The following is a 12,553-nucleotide window of genomic DNA, read 5'->3' on the forward strand; positions in this document are numbered from 1 at the left end:
ACCACTGATGCAAAAAAATCAGTGGCAGAGCTGATTACACCCTAAGAATTATACTTGGAAGTGCAGCATCACATGGCAAAAGGATGTTTCAGAGCCAAGTTTCCTGAAAGTCTATTTCTTGGGCAACAGTGACAGCCAACCACACTAATACCCATCTGTGTGCAATGTGCATTCTTCAAATGCATCCCTCTGTAAAAAGGCCACCAACAGCACGGCAGTGTGATCTAATGCGATCTCCAAACACCAAATTTTACATTCGGGACTGATGTGGGAAGGAGGAAACCCAGAATACCTGTGCTGGTAATATCACCCCTGTTTGTTTCAACCAAACTAAGGGCCTAACTTAAATGCCTGGACTTGGAGCAGCAGGGAAGTCAGCACTGAAACCTCTCCCTAAAGGCGAAATACATCCACGTGAGTGAGCATCCCACCCAAGATCTGATTTTCCTGTAAACAGGGGGGAAAATACCAAAGACTGGCTCTCCACTTGGTGTATTGAGATTGACTTCTACCAGCACGAGCAAATGTTATGAAAACATTGTGCAAGTTACACTAGAAATGGTTAAGACATATGAATATGTGTGCTGATGAGCACTTTTTTGACCGAGACAGTGCATATAAAATTCTATAGGACAAAACGTCAGTAAAGCGGCATTAAGGCTACAAAAATAAGTCATTAACCTACCGGGAAAAGTAAAAGAAACAACCAAGCCATCTTAAATCCAGGCAGCAGAAAACCAGGAGGCTCAGAAACAAAGCTAGCTAAATAAAAAGTTCATTATCAGAAAGATTTATGACATGAACTGTGAGATACATAGGATACTCTTTGAAGCATTAAGTTTTGTAGGACGCTTGCAAAGGAAAAGCTAGGGGGGAAAAAAAAAAAAGGAAGGAAGCTGGAAAGCAGCTCTGCAGCATTCAGAATGTCCGCACAGGTTCTTAGCTTCCATATGACTGCATTAAAGCTGCATACTCATCCCTCACTCCCCCAGATATGCCAGGGAGATTTCCTGAATCCTTTCTCCCCACTCTATGTTAGCTCCTCCATTGGCCTTTCTGAAATAGAGAGACATACTGCTGCTCCTGGGCAATCAACGTGCACAAGCTCTGAAGTCTAGACCCAGAGATTCCGCCAGGCATTAGGGTCAAAACCAGTCCCCTGTCACTCCAGAGGGTCTGCAGAGGGACATCTGGGGCTCTGAGCCACACAGCAGGTCATGGGACGTGGGGATGAGGAGGAAGAGATGAGTGGGACAGACTGCCTGGGGAGCCCAGGGACTGGGGAAAAAAAATGGGGATCGATTAAATCAGGAAGACATAAAAGTGTCAGCCAGCATTATGCACTGTAAGTAGTCACACAGAGCTGGTGATCAGACAGGTATGTGAAAAGGATTAAGACGCAGAGTCAGGGCAGGAAAATTAATTTCACTCCGTGTATGAAAAAACGGCTGATTCCTTCTGCAGCCAAAGCAGCTGTAAAGGATCCAGCTCCTTTTCTTACACCCTACCACAGCAGGCACACACCTCCATTTACACTGCTCCTACAGGGAAGCGTGTGCTTTTGCAAGCACGCAGCATTTCTCTGCAACAGATGCCTTATTTTTCCTTTTCGACTAGTCTGGGAAATGCGTGTCTATTTTTTTTGTGCATCCATTTACTGCTTTTGAATCCTAATTCTGGCGAGCAGCACGTTTTTTGGAGCAGCGTGACGTGGGGCATTGTTAGGTTCTCATTCACGTTCACATTCGGCTTCCTTTATTTCTGCAGGTTGCAGCCAGGAAACTGGAAAATGGGCCACAGGAAACCTGGCCTCCTACATCTGTCCCAGTTTGTAATAGCAGCTCTGGTTTTATTTTTCTAAGTGTCTCAGGTTCATTTTAACCCTTGAGAGGACTACTGCAACAACATGTGAAAGAACGTGTCTCCTTTGCCTTTTGTTTTTAAACACAGTTTCTCAACATTGGAAACGGAGAGGTTGGTAAACGACGCTCGCTTTTAAAGTGCAATAATACTTACATGCAGTTACGTGAGTTTAAAAAAAAAAAAACACTTTTGTTGGAAATGACCAAAATAATTCAATTCCACAAGGGCAAGGATCAAAGATGAAATAATACATTTTGAGAAAAATATAGAATAAGGCAGACTCTAGCTGTTTCAGCCCTATTTATTCTTGACATAGTTCTGACATGAATGTTTGCATGGAAAGTTAACACCTTACAAATGCTCTATGCTGATCTTACTCTTTTGCATTTTAGTTTCTAAAAAAAAAAAAAAAAAATTTTTATTTGTTTTGTATTTCATAACAGAAGCAAAAGAGAGCTGATTGAGAAAAGGTATTTTTGTAGAATAACCACAAAAATCAGTCCCACCTAACATTTTCCACTGAAACTTAGCCTGCATAACGAGTATATCAAAAGAGATTAAAGAGAACTGCCAAATCTGTCCAAGCGTTTGCTATGAAACATTTGAAAGACCAAGGCAAAAGTCTGAGTCAGTCCTCACACTTTGTTTCTCAACAGAGATGCTTCAAGGGTGATAAATAGGATGTGGTTGGTGAAAAGTCAGTGATTCTGCCAGAAAGGAGGAAAAACAAATATCAATGTGTTTATGTAGCAAGTTTTCAACTACTCATCATCAAAGGAGATCTTGCTGCTAATTTAATTGGCCTGGAAAAAATAAGCTCACAACTGAGTGTGTAAACATACCTAGTTTAACCTGATGCAGAACTTTCTCTGTTAAAGGTTAATAAATCAAACTGATGGTGCTATCCACATCCACAGCACTTTGGGGGACTGGCGGTGCGTATGATACAGAGTGCTGGTAATTTTTCCACATCCAGCAACGAGGACGTTTCCTGCCAGAGCATCCTCCAAGTTCTTCTATTGTGTTGAAACTGCAAAAACTTTCTAAATCAGGACTTCCTCCTATTATATTTCAGAGGCGTCTTTCTGGGAAATGCAGATTCAAGTGAAAAAAAAAAAATAGGAATTCCTGCAGCACCACCCAGTGGAAACATTAGAAAAAGTTGCAGAGTGCCCCGGCACAGAAGTTCCGATCCAATTCAGCAGTACAGTAATGTTGCCACGCAAATCCAAATCGGTGTAGGGATGTGCCAAAAAAGCACAGAGGGTTTTCCTGGCTGGTGTCCTTAGCAGAATCACATGAGGTATGCCTACGCTGCGTCTCCTGCATAATAGCCTTCTCTTTATAATTTAAAAGATTATTTACAGTAAAGTGTAATAATTTGCAGGGTTTCCTTCTCAAGCAAGAATACCCACTGTTCTGGCCTCAGCACGTTTAAAAAAAATAAACAGACTCCTGCAGTTAACAGCAACATGAAAGACAGCAACAAGACCTAGCAAAATATTACATGCTAACACGGTTACATTGTAGAAAAGAAAGCATTCGTACACATGTCCAGCAACAATTCCAGCAGGTATATTTGGAAATACAATGTTTTCAGTGTGTTTTTTTTTATTATTATTATTATTTATTATTATTTTTAATAAGCCAAAGAAAGGCTGAGGTGGATGTCCAAAGGAAAAAAGTTCTACAACCTGCACATTAATACAACAAAGGTCTGATTGCCTGCCAACGAGAGGTGTGGTGACACCACCTCTAAAACATGGGTGTTTGGAGATTCCCCGTAAGGATGTAGTTCTTAAATTCCTTGCATAAGGATCCTTTTCTTCCATCCATAAGGATGCAAGAAACCATTTTAATCAGACTGCGTAGAACCCCTCAGCAGGAGGAAACATGGCTAGGCTACTTGCCTCCCTGTGAAGGGCTTAAAAAACAACCTGCTCAACTATTTCTAACACTAGCTGTAAACAGAACTGCATAAACCTGTAATGGCTCCAACCATTCACCTTGGGACAGACATAAAATGAATGCAGGCTCCTCACGCTGCTTTCTGTCTCCTCATGTGGTGCACATCTGTGGCATGCTGGCAGTACGCTACGCTGCAATCTGAGGGACTTCTGGTTTCAAAGCCAGCTCTATATGTTTATTTTCCCCATATGACTTTCTCTTGCATTTTTGCCAGCATCAGTAGGACACAGTTCACGATTATTTGACTGTCCTATGTAAACCCTCTGACAGCCTCTGGTAAATTCAGAGAAAATATGCATGGAAACAAAAAAATAGCTAAAGACACAAGAGGCCAGATGATAGTCTTCAGCAACAGTGGCTATCCTCAAAGTTTCCTTGGCATACTGATGATTGCTCCCAAATTTAAATGCTTTTTCCTTCGCAGTACACCTTTCTTAAACTGAAGTACCAACACCTCCAGTGCTGTGACAGCAGACTGAATGCTCTGTAACTTACGCTAGGGGCTGTAAGTTATTAAATGGTGTATTAATACTATCAGCTGTATCAAATGGCGCTTTTCAAAGATTTTATATTCAAATTCTTAAACTAATCGTCCCCTGTTGATTTTTCCTAGACTAGAAACTCAGATAGACAAGCAGGCCTTTTTAACACTGCGGGCAGACAGGAAGCTGGTCAAAACGAAAGAAAATGCAATTCTGGCAGTTCTGCTCAGGCAAACTGAGGCAGCTGGCAATTTCTGTGAGACCTGAAGCACGGCAAGGTGATGGTGGCTCACGCTGGCAGCTGGAGCTCGCCTTCCCATGCACACCGAATTGTCAGAGCGTGCTGGATTAGCACGATGAGTCACTGAACTATTCAATGACATCAACAGCTTACCTGTATATTCTCACGTTGCAAGAGGATTCAGTCACAGCATTATACTGAAAATGGTGTAACACAATTCAGCAGATGGCAACCTACGTGCATATAGGAAGATTTTATCTGGACTCTTCCTTCCCAAACAATTAGCGCTCCTGTAACAGTTCACAGAGCACGAGCCATGGTGCAAGTTGCTTAATCATAAATAATGAGCAACCAATCACAACACTAGTTAAAGTCTGTTTTTCACTTTAAATGGTATTAATTCTGTGTGCAACGGTCTCATAGTAAAAACATAAATTACGAATCTCCTTTCACGTGTCCAGATCTCAAAAATCTGGTATTCTCCTCCCTTCTCAGTGCTAATCAATGTTCTGTCATGCATGTTTACCATGAGCTAAGCTAAACTGAAACCCAATTGAAAGTCTATTTTAGCTTCTAACATTACTCACTTGTCTAGTACACCGACAAGAACTTGAAGGTCACACCTACACTCTTCCCCTAGCATCAGTAATTAGCCAGTGGAATACCCGACAGAATGTACCTTAAAATGTGTGAGATTGCAGCCAACAGAAGAGCTGGTTGTTGGCCTCCTGTACTGTCCATGTCCTGTCTATTCGAACTAATTGCCATGGCTGCTGCAAGCTATGAAGGAGAGAGAAATGGGAGAGTATTTCAATGATTATAGCAAACTTCAGCCCGTAAGAGCTGCCTAGATTGCCTGTGCTTAGAAATGACACTAATACACCAGCCGGGCTGTTAGTGTCTCTGCTGCTCAGGATGCACAACAGCCATCATTTGGACCTGCACACTGACTCCTCGACGAGATTCCACGTTCAAATAAAGTTTGAAGACTACATCCCCTCTCCTCAACTTGGACCAGACTGCGCAGCCAGTTTTATTGCACCCCGTTCCCAGGAAAGACCAGGAATCAGCCCAGCCTTGATCCCGCTCTGTTTTGGAAGCATTTCTATTGGAGACCTTCAGCACTGCAGCAGCGGCAGCAGGACGGAGGGCTGCAGCCGTGCTTGCTGTACCAGCCCAATTCCACGCTAGCAGCTTGCTGGCCTAACCACACACGCTGGCTGCTCTGAGTCTGCTCTGAGTCACCAGGCTCCACAGGGGCCCCTATCTGGACTCCAAACCCAATTCCCATCTCAGCCATATTAGTATAACACGGAAGAAATTCCCTGAAGGTAGGCAACTTTCTCCAGATTTTGCTAACATAGCACCAACAGGAATTTGCTCTTACTTTCTAAGTGCTTTTTAAAGATTGTTTCTTCTCATGAATTACTGTAAATTGCTGGGAAGAGATAATAGTGGTACTTGAGTCTATAAACTTTTTGTTTGTGTTGTACTGTGACTTGATACAACAGAGGCCACTCAACGTTACCACAAGATAAACATTTAAAACAATAACACTCATTAGCATCCTTCCCCAAAAGCTTACACTAAAATATATCTGATCAATTTTCTACATATCAAAAAAAAAAAAAAGATGAAGAGAGATGCAGAGCTGCAGTGAAGACGTGCTGTCACCACAACAGAGGCAAGTGGATGTGTAATAGAAACCTGTTTTCCAGACAAACTGCCAGCTGTTTTGCAAAACAAGGATGGGAAACTTATAGGAGGTCATTCAATTAAAGGCACTATGACTCTTTAGATGAATTATACAAGCCAAGTCTATTCTTATTTGTACAACTGTAAAAAATGTTATTTTATATAAACTTCTTTTTTGCTGGTTCACTAACATTTTCAGAGAAAGACCCATCTAGTAAAATTACACTACCAGAATTTTATACTTAGGTTAGTGCTTCAAGAGCTTTTACCAATTTTGCACGATTAGTAAGCATCAGAAAAATTACAACCAACTGATTCATTACATAATTTAATGTCAGCTAAAGCAATGAGACAATGTGTAAGATGTGGCTTTTCCTCTCCCAGTACCTCGCGTGATCTCCCACTTAGGATCCACAAGATTTTTTAACAAATTGCATAAAGCTGGAGAAACTAAGAGTGTGTTGTTTGCGCAGTGGCCCAAACCCATCAGCAGGTAGTAATGGGTATTCGCAAAGACCATCCGAGCTGTATCCTGCATCTGCAAATACGGAATAGCCAATTGGCCAGCAGCGGCCCAGCTTGTGGCATCCTACAGAAATCCTTCTCCTGAAGGGCCTGAGCTGTACCTAACTCCTCCACCGCAACAAGAGCATGTGGTATAGTCTGCAGAAAACTTTCTTTCCGTAGCTAACAGCTATTTATCTGCGAAGTTCCCAGGTGTCGCCGCCCAGGTGAGCAGTTTTCACCGCGCGGCCCACGCGCGCAGGGCCCAGCGGATCCCTGCCGCAGGCCAGGCAGCGCAGCTCTGCGACAGCCACGCTGACACGCCGGCTCCGCGCAACCGCTCGAAGTAATTACGGATCCCAAAACCACTGCTATAGATAGCCGCAGCAGTGCTACCGGAGCACGAAGGGCAAAGGCAGACACGGTACTGGTAACTGTGATGCCACAGGAGCGATAGAAAGGGTAACTTTCAGCTGAGCTGCATCTGCTAACGGCATGGCGAAATCTGGCCTCTGGCGTTCTCAACTATAATATGACTTAAAATAATTTCCTAAATAGTTAGTTATTCAGCACACTGCGAGATCCTGACCATGAATGACACTGGCTAGACAGACTGAGAACTCCAGAGTACTTCTGGTACCCCACAAAGCACCACAGCGTCCATATAAAATTAGACATGCAGAATGTCTGCGCAGTAATTAATCGGTGTTGAAGTAGCTGGCATGCCATGTTTTTGTATCAGTGCTAGCGGCGGGTATTTTGTTGAGATTTTGCTTTTAAAAAAGCAGCAAGTCTCCTTCAAAGCGCTTTTGAGTTTAAATCCACTCTTAAAAGTAAACCCTTAAGAATCTGCGTTCGGATACAATTCCTGGTACATGAACTGGTTGGGGTTTTAAGACAGTTTTAAGGACAAAGGTGCGCTTTCTGCTCGTGAAGCGCACAGATAAGGTGTGCTTGGTGCTTCATCTGCTTTGTTTCCAGACACGTGGCCTTGTGTTTTGCAGAGCAGCGAGCTGGACTTCCTGCTCCTACACCTTGACATTCTCCTGAAAAACCATGACTAATTCTTTCATCATCTGATCACACTCCAACGTGAGAACAGATACGTTCAGCCTTTCAAGAGCTCCCAACAGCCTCCAGAACATGAGATGATCCTTTCAAAAAGCCACACGCCACGTAAACCCTTGCCTAAGGATTCAGGGCTGCAAGATTCCCTGCTGTGGGGAACACGGAGGGGAAGGCCACGGTGAGTGACTCCCAGCATGGGCAGCACAAGGTGGTTTGCAAAGGCCCCACAGCGAAAGCCTGCTGCAGGAGCCACTGGGTGTGGTTACCAACCACGCACAGCAGCTCAAAACCAGCCGCACTCTGAAACCAGCTCGGGCTAGCCATGCCCTGTAATAGGTGTCAAAGAAAAAAAAAAGAAAACCAGCCTTCAGACATGCTGCAGACTGGGGCCACTGACACCAGCAGGCTGCGGGCCGATAAATCGTGTGTGCTGCATGCAGGGGTGCAACCTGCCGCGCCTCTGCAGCACTCCTCGACTCGCCAGTCCTTTTCTATCTCGGGTTATTTAGCACTGTGACACACAGCCGCTCACCAAACACAGATAACTGTGTAACTACCTGACCACACCAAATGTATGCCATGCCACCGAGGTACACCAGCTCAAATAAGGGTTTATATACACGCGCATCACTAATAGCCATGCTGGGTCTCCCAGTCTTATCCCACTTTCCCCTATCTTTAGTGACCAAATCTTTTTATTCCAGCATTACTTCTTTTCTTTGATTTTCTGAAGCCACAAAGTGCCATGTAATTGCATTCCCAAAGCTAACGTTTGCATTTTCTATGCAACTGAGGGGCCCAAGCGCCCCTAAGTATTGCATATACCTGTCTTCCCACACGTAAAGCAAGCTCCACGCACCACGGTGAACCTGCCAAAAGACTTTCATCCTGCGGCAAGTCCTCCAGAACAGGACGTTAAGCGAAGGCAGATTTCAGCTATACTGCCACTTGACCAGCAATACCGTCCCGATACGAATCCCGCGATCACAGCACGCCCTGAAGTTGGCCTCCATCCCAAGAACGGCAATACAGCGAGAAAGCAAAGTGCACATCATCAGATCTAGCACGGAGCAAAGGGGAATACTTCAGTCTTTGGAGCGAGACACTTGAATTATTTTTGTGATTTAAGTTTAATGAAATATTAAGTAATAGGAGCAAAGAAGCACCGTGCATCAGTAAGCAGTGAGAAGTGCTAATGGGTAAAACAAAATAGATTTGTGTTTGCTAATGGGTAAAAAAAATTGGATTTTTGTTTCTACACACAAAAGCACCCATGCGTGTTGTGTTTTGTAAACACAGTTACAAGGAAGGCTGTAGCTGAGCTTCTCCCCCGAGCTTGTGCTGCTCGTTTCAGCTGCTGCATAGAGGAGAAGTTGGCAATACTGAGAAGGATAAAAGTCCATATTTTTTTTCTTTTTAGGAACAACTCATGGAGGTGATCAGAAAACTGAGATATAAGCAGTTATGATAACATCTCATCCCTTAGCCAATCGCATATTTTCTTCTCACACACTCTGTATTTCATAAATTAAAATAGGGAAAGAATAAAATCATAGTGAAACACCTCTAAGACCTTTTTATTACATAAGTGGAAAACCATCATGCATCATTGGGTATTTGGATTTTTCTCTCTTCCAAACCGAACTGCTGTAACTTTAATACAATCTATGGACTGCTTCTCATTCACTGTTTCAAATATACAGAACACACAACTGGTACATTACTACTACATCTATTTTTCCGTGCGGACATCAAGATGTTTTTAATTAAGCTGAGCGAATGCGCTATATGAAATTTAGACGTGTATAGTATATCTACACTGCATATCAGTACGTACGAATGTGCGTGCTTCACCTACGCTGATTCAGCAGATGGCACACTGAAATTCCAGCAATGTTTAACGCAGTAAGTGGGCAATTAAATGTGCATATCTCAAGCAGAGATAATAAGAGCAAGGGAAAGCCTCATCGATAAGAGTTTGGGAATTGTATGTCAAGCCGACTGTTCCCTAACGTATTCAACACATTTTTTAATGTTATGCATAGTGATGCACCTCTCCCTGAAGATCTAGATTTTTACAAAAGAAATAAAACTCCAAAACCAGAAAATAACTCTCACTACCTGATGACTGCACTCAATTGGAACAGAGGTCAGGCGTTTTCTGGTTCACATATTATTTTTAAATTTTGTTCTCTGCCCAACCATGAAATCAAGGGGCATCTGTGTCTGGAGGCCGTGTCAGTAATCCACTAATAAAACTCCTCTATAAAGTGACGTTAATGAGGAATTTTTCTGTGCAGCCTGGACACAGAAAGTACAGGAAACACCGAAGATCCTCAAAGGTAAACACATGGTGTATTGCCATTAGTCCTCCATCCAGTTACTATTTTGTTGCACACTATTTACTAGTTTAATGGTATCACACAGTAATTCAAGTTAAGTAGCTAAGTGGTATTTCCTCTAACTTGCAATTTTGTTCACATTTTGGACATTTCTTTAAGGAAAAGAACACTTGCAAGCAAGTCTCCATTTTCTTTGTTTTCTCCAGACTCTCCCCCCCCCCAAAAAAAAAAAAAAGTTATCTTCCAATTGAAATTATAGATCACTGGGTCACGGCAAAAATCTTTCTAATTCTGAACATGGACATTTTTCATGACTGCTATGAAAACCAATCATCATAAAATAATTACACAAACCAATAAGTCAAAAGTGACGTACACAAAATAAACATCACTTGAAAACTAAATACGTAAAGAAAGTACCAATACAGCAAGGTTACATGAGAGAATATACAGTTGAAACACGCTCATCGCCCCAGCACCGTGTCACAAGAGTGTCTTTTTATCATTCAATCACATGCAATCGTCATGGATGCAGAGCTCATGTTTATCTTAACACAGCCTTCCGCATTCCCCATTTCTGCACTTCACCTTATGCAAATATTTAATAAATTGCTTTCAATCTGAAATAATCAAGAGCATGAGCAAAATAAGAGACGAACCACAACTTTCTGCTTGAAATCAAATGCTGCCATCAACTCCTGTAGTCCTCACGACCAAAAAGATGCTGCATTGTACAAACTTGTCTTAGCGCTGCACCCCTAAGTAAATAAAGATGTAACTTGTCTCCCTTTCAACTGCAATGCTAGAAGGGCTGACAGGGCTTCACAAAACCCTCCTGTGTTAGGGAACGGAAACTCCTAATGAGATTAGTTGGTGTGTGTGCAGACATTACTTAGCCATGACTAAATGGGCTCTCTTCCTGCAGCCAGTGGAAAATTCAGGGAACTTTTTCCCCCTGCAGCATCAGAGTCCCTCTAACCTTCAGCAAAGCCAGATCCAAAAACAACTCTCCACTTTCTCTCCCTTTCTCTCTCTCTCTCTCTCTCTCTTTTTCCTTACAAACATTTTCAGGGCTTTTTTCAGCTGGTCGTGGAAACTATCAGCGTCGGCCAAGGGGTCTTGGGGCAGGGGGTGGCTCAGCAAAGTGGGGAGGGGGAGGGCCGGGCAGAACGCAGAGGACTACAAAGGAAACTGTAAAAAGAGCAAATATATAAACCTGAGAGGGAGAAAACCACAGAGTTTCTTTGTGAGCTGCAGTGACTCATTTTCAAGATGTTGTCTGCTGCCAGTTTCAAACCGGAAGCGCATGGCAATTAGTCTTGCTGTTTCCAGACAAGCCAGAAACTCTCCCGACACTTTTTTTTTTTTTTTTTAAAGCCCCTTTTGCAGTTTCTGCGGCAGCCTCCCCCCTTCACCCCCGCACCCCCACGGGCGGCTCCGGGGTCCCCTCCGGCGCCCCCTCGGCGGTGTCACCCCCCCCCCCCCCCGGCTCCCTCATCGTGATGCTGCCCGGGGGGAGGACCGGGGCAGGACGCGGCCGGGGGGCTTTGCAGGGGGTTTGGGGGGACCCCATCCCCTCTCCTACAGCCCCGTCCCCCTCGCAGACCCCTGGGGCGGCGGTGTCCGTGTCCCCCCCCCACCTCCCCCCGTCCCCTCACAGCGCCCAGCCGCCACCCCGCACCCCGACCCGCGGGGGCTCCCCTCTCCGAGGCGGGGGGGGAAAGCAGGGGGTTTTTCGCCCTCCCCGCAGCCCCCCGAAACTTTTGGGGAGTTGTCCCGGCGCGGCAGCACCCGTACCTACCCAGAGCCTGCGGGGCTTTCCCGGTGCCTCCCGGTGCTTTAGAGGGAGCTGGGTAAAACCCCCCGGCTGCCCATGCTGACAGTCCTCTGCGAGCGCTCTGTTGCTCTTGTAACGAGATCCCGATCCCCCCCCTCTCTCTTTTTTCTCTCTTTTTTTTTTTTTTTTTTTTTGTCGGTGTGTGTGTGTGTGTCTGTGCGAGAGAGAGCGAGCAGGAAGTCAGGGCAGTCAGACAGAGAGCCGGCTCACTTCCTTTCCTGCATTATTCCCCAGGCGGTTTGCAGTCTGTGTAAACAGCCCTTTCCTCCCCTCGCCCCTCTCTCCGGCCGCCGCCGCGCGGCACGGCCGTAGCGCCGGGCGCTCGCATGGCGCAGCCCTCGCGGCACCTCCGAGCCCTCACCGGGAGCCCCGGCGGCTCCCCGACCTCCACCTCTTCCTGCGCTACACCCCCGGGGAGGAGCCTCCCGCCGCCGGGACCGCGGCCCTCCGGCACGGCCCCGCAGGTGACGCTCCGGGGCCGCCTCGGCCTCCTGGCGGGGCGACGGCCCTCAGGGGACGGCCCCGGGGGGGGGGCCCGGGCAGCGCCGCTGGC

At 45.2% G+C, this 12,553-nt stretch overlaps 1 protein-coding gene across 3 annotated transcripts in view; it reads right to left on the reverse strand.

The window, feature by feature from the left end:
• ELK3 (ETS transcription factor ELK3) overlaps nucleotides 1-12,408 on the reverse strand; it is a 35,554-nt gene extending 23,146 nt beyond the window's left edge. The window contains exons 1-2 of one of the 3 annotated variants that reach the window (XM_083845364.1): nucleotides 11,965-12,408; nucleotides 10,823-11,354 (exon numbers count right to left, since the gene is read on the reverse strand). The gene's annotated coding sequence lies outside the window, so the exon portion shown is untranslated. The other 2 variants (XM_083845363.1, XM_083845365.1) reach the window with 2 other exon arrangements.
• Nucleotides 12,409-12,553: the final 145 nt, after the last annotated feature.

This window comes from Anser anser (genome assembly GCF_964211835.1).
Source record: "Anser anser genome assembly, chromosome: 1".
NCBI lineage: Eukaryota > Metazoa > Chordata > Aves > Anseriformes > Anatidae > Anser > Anser anser.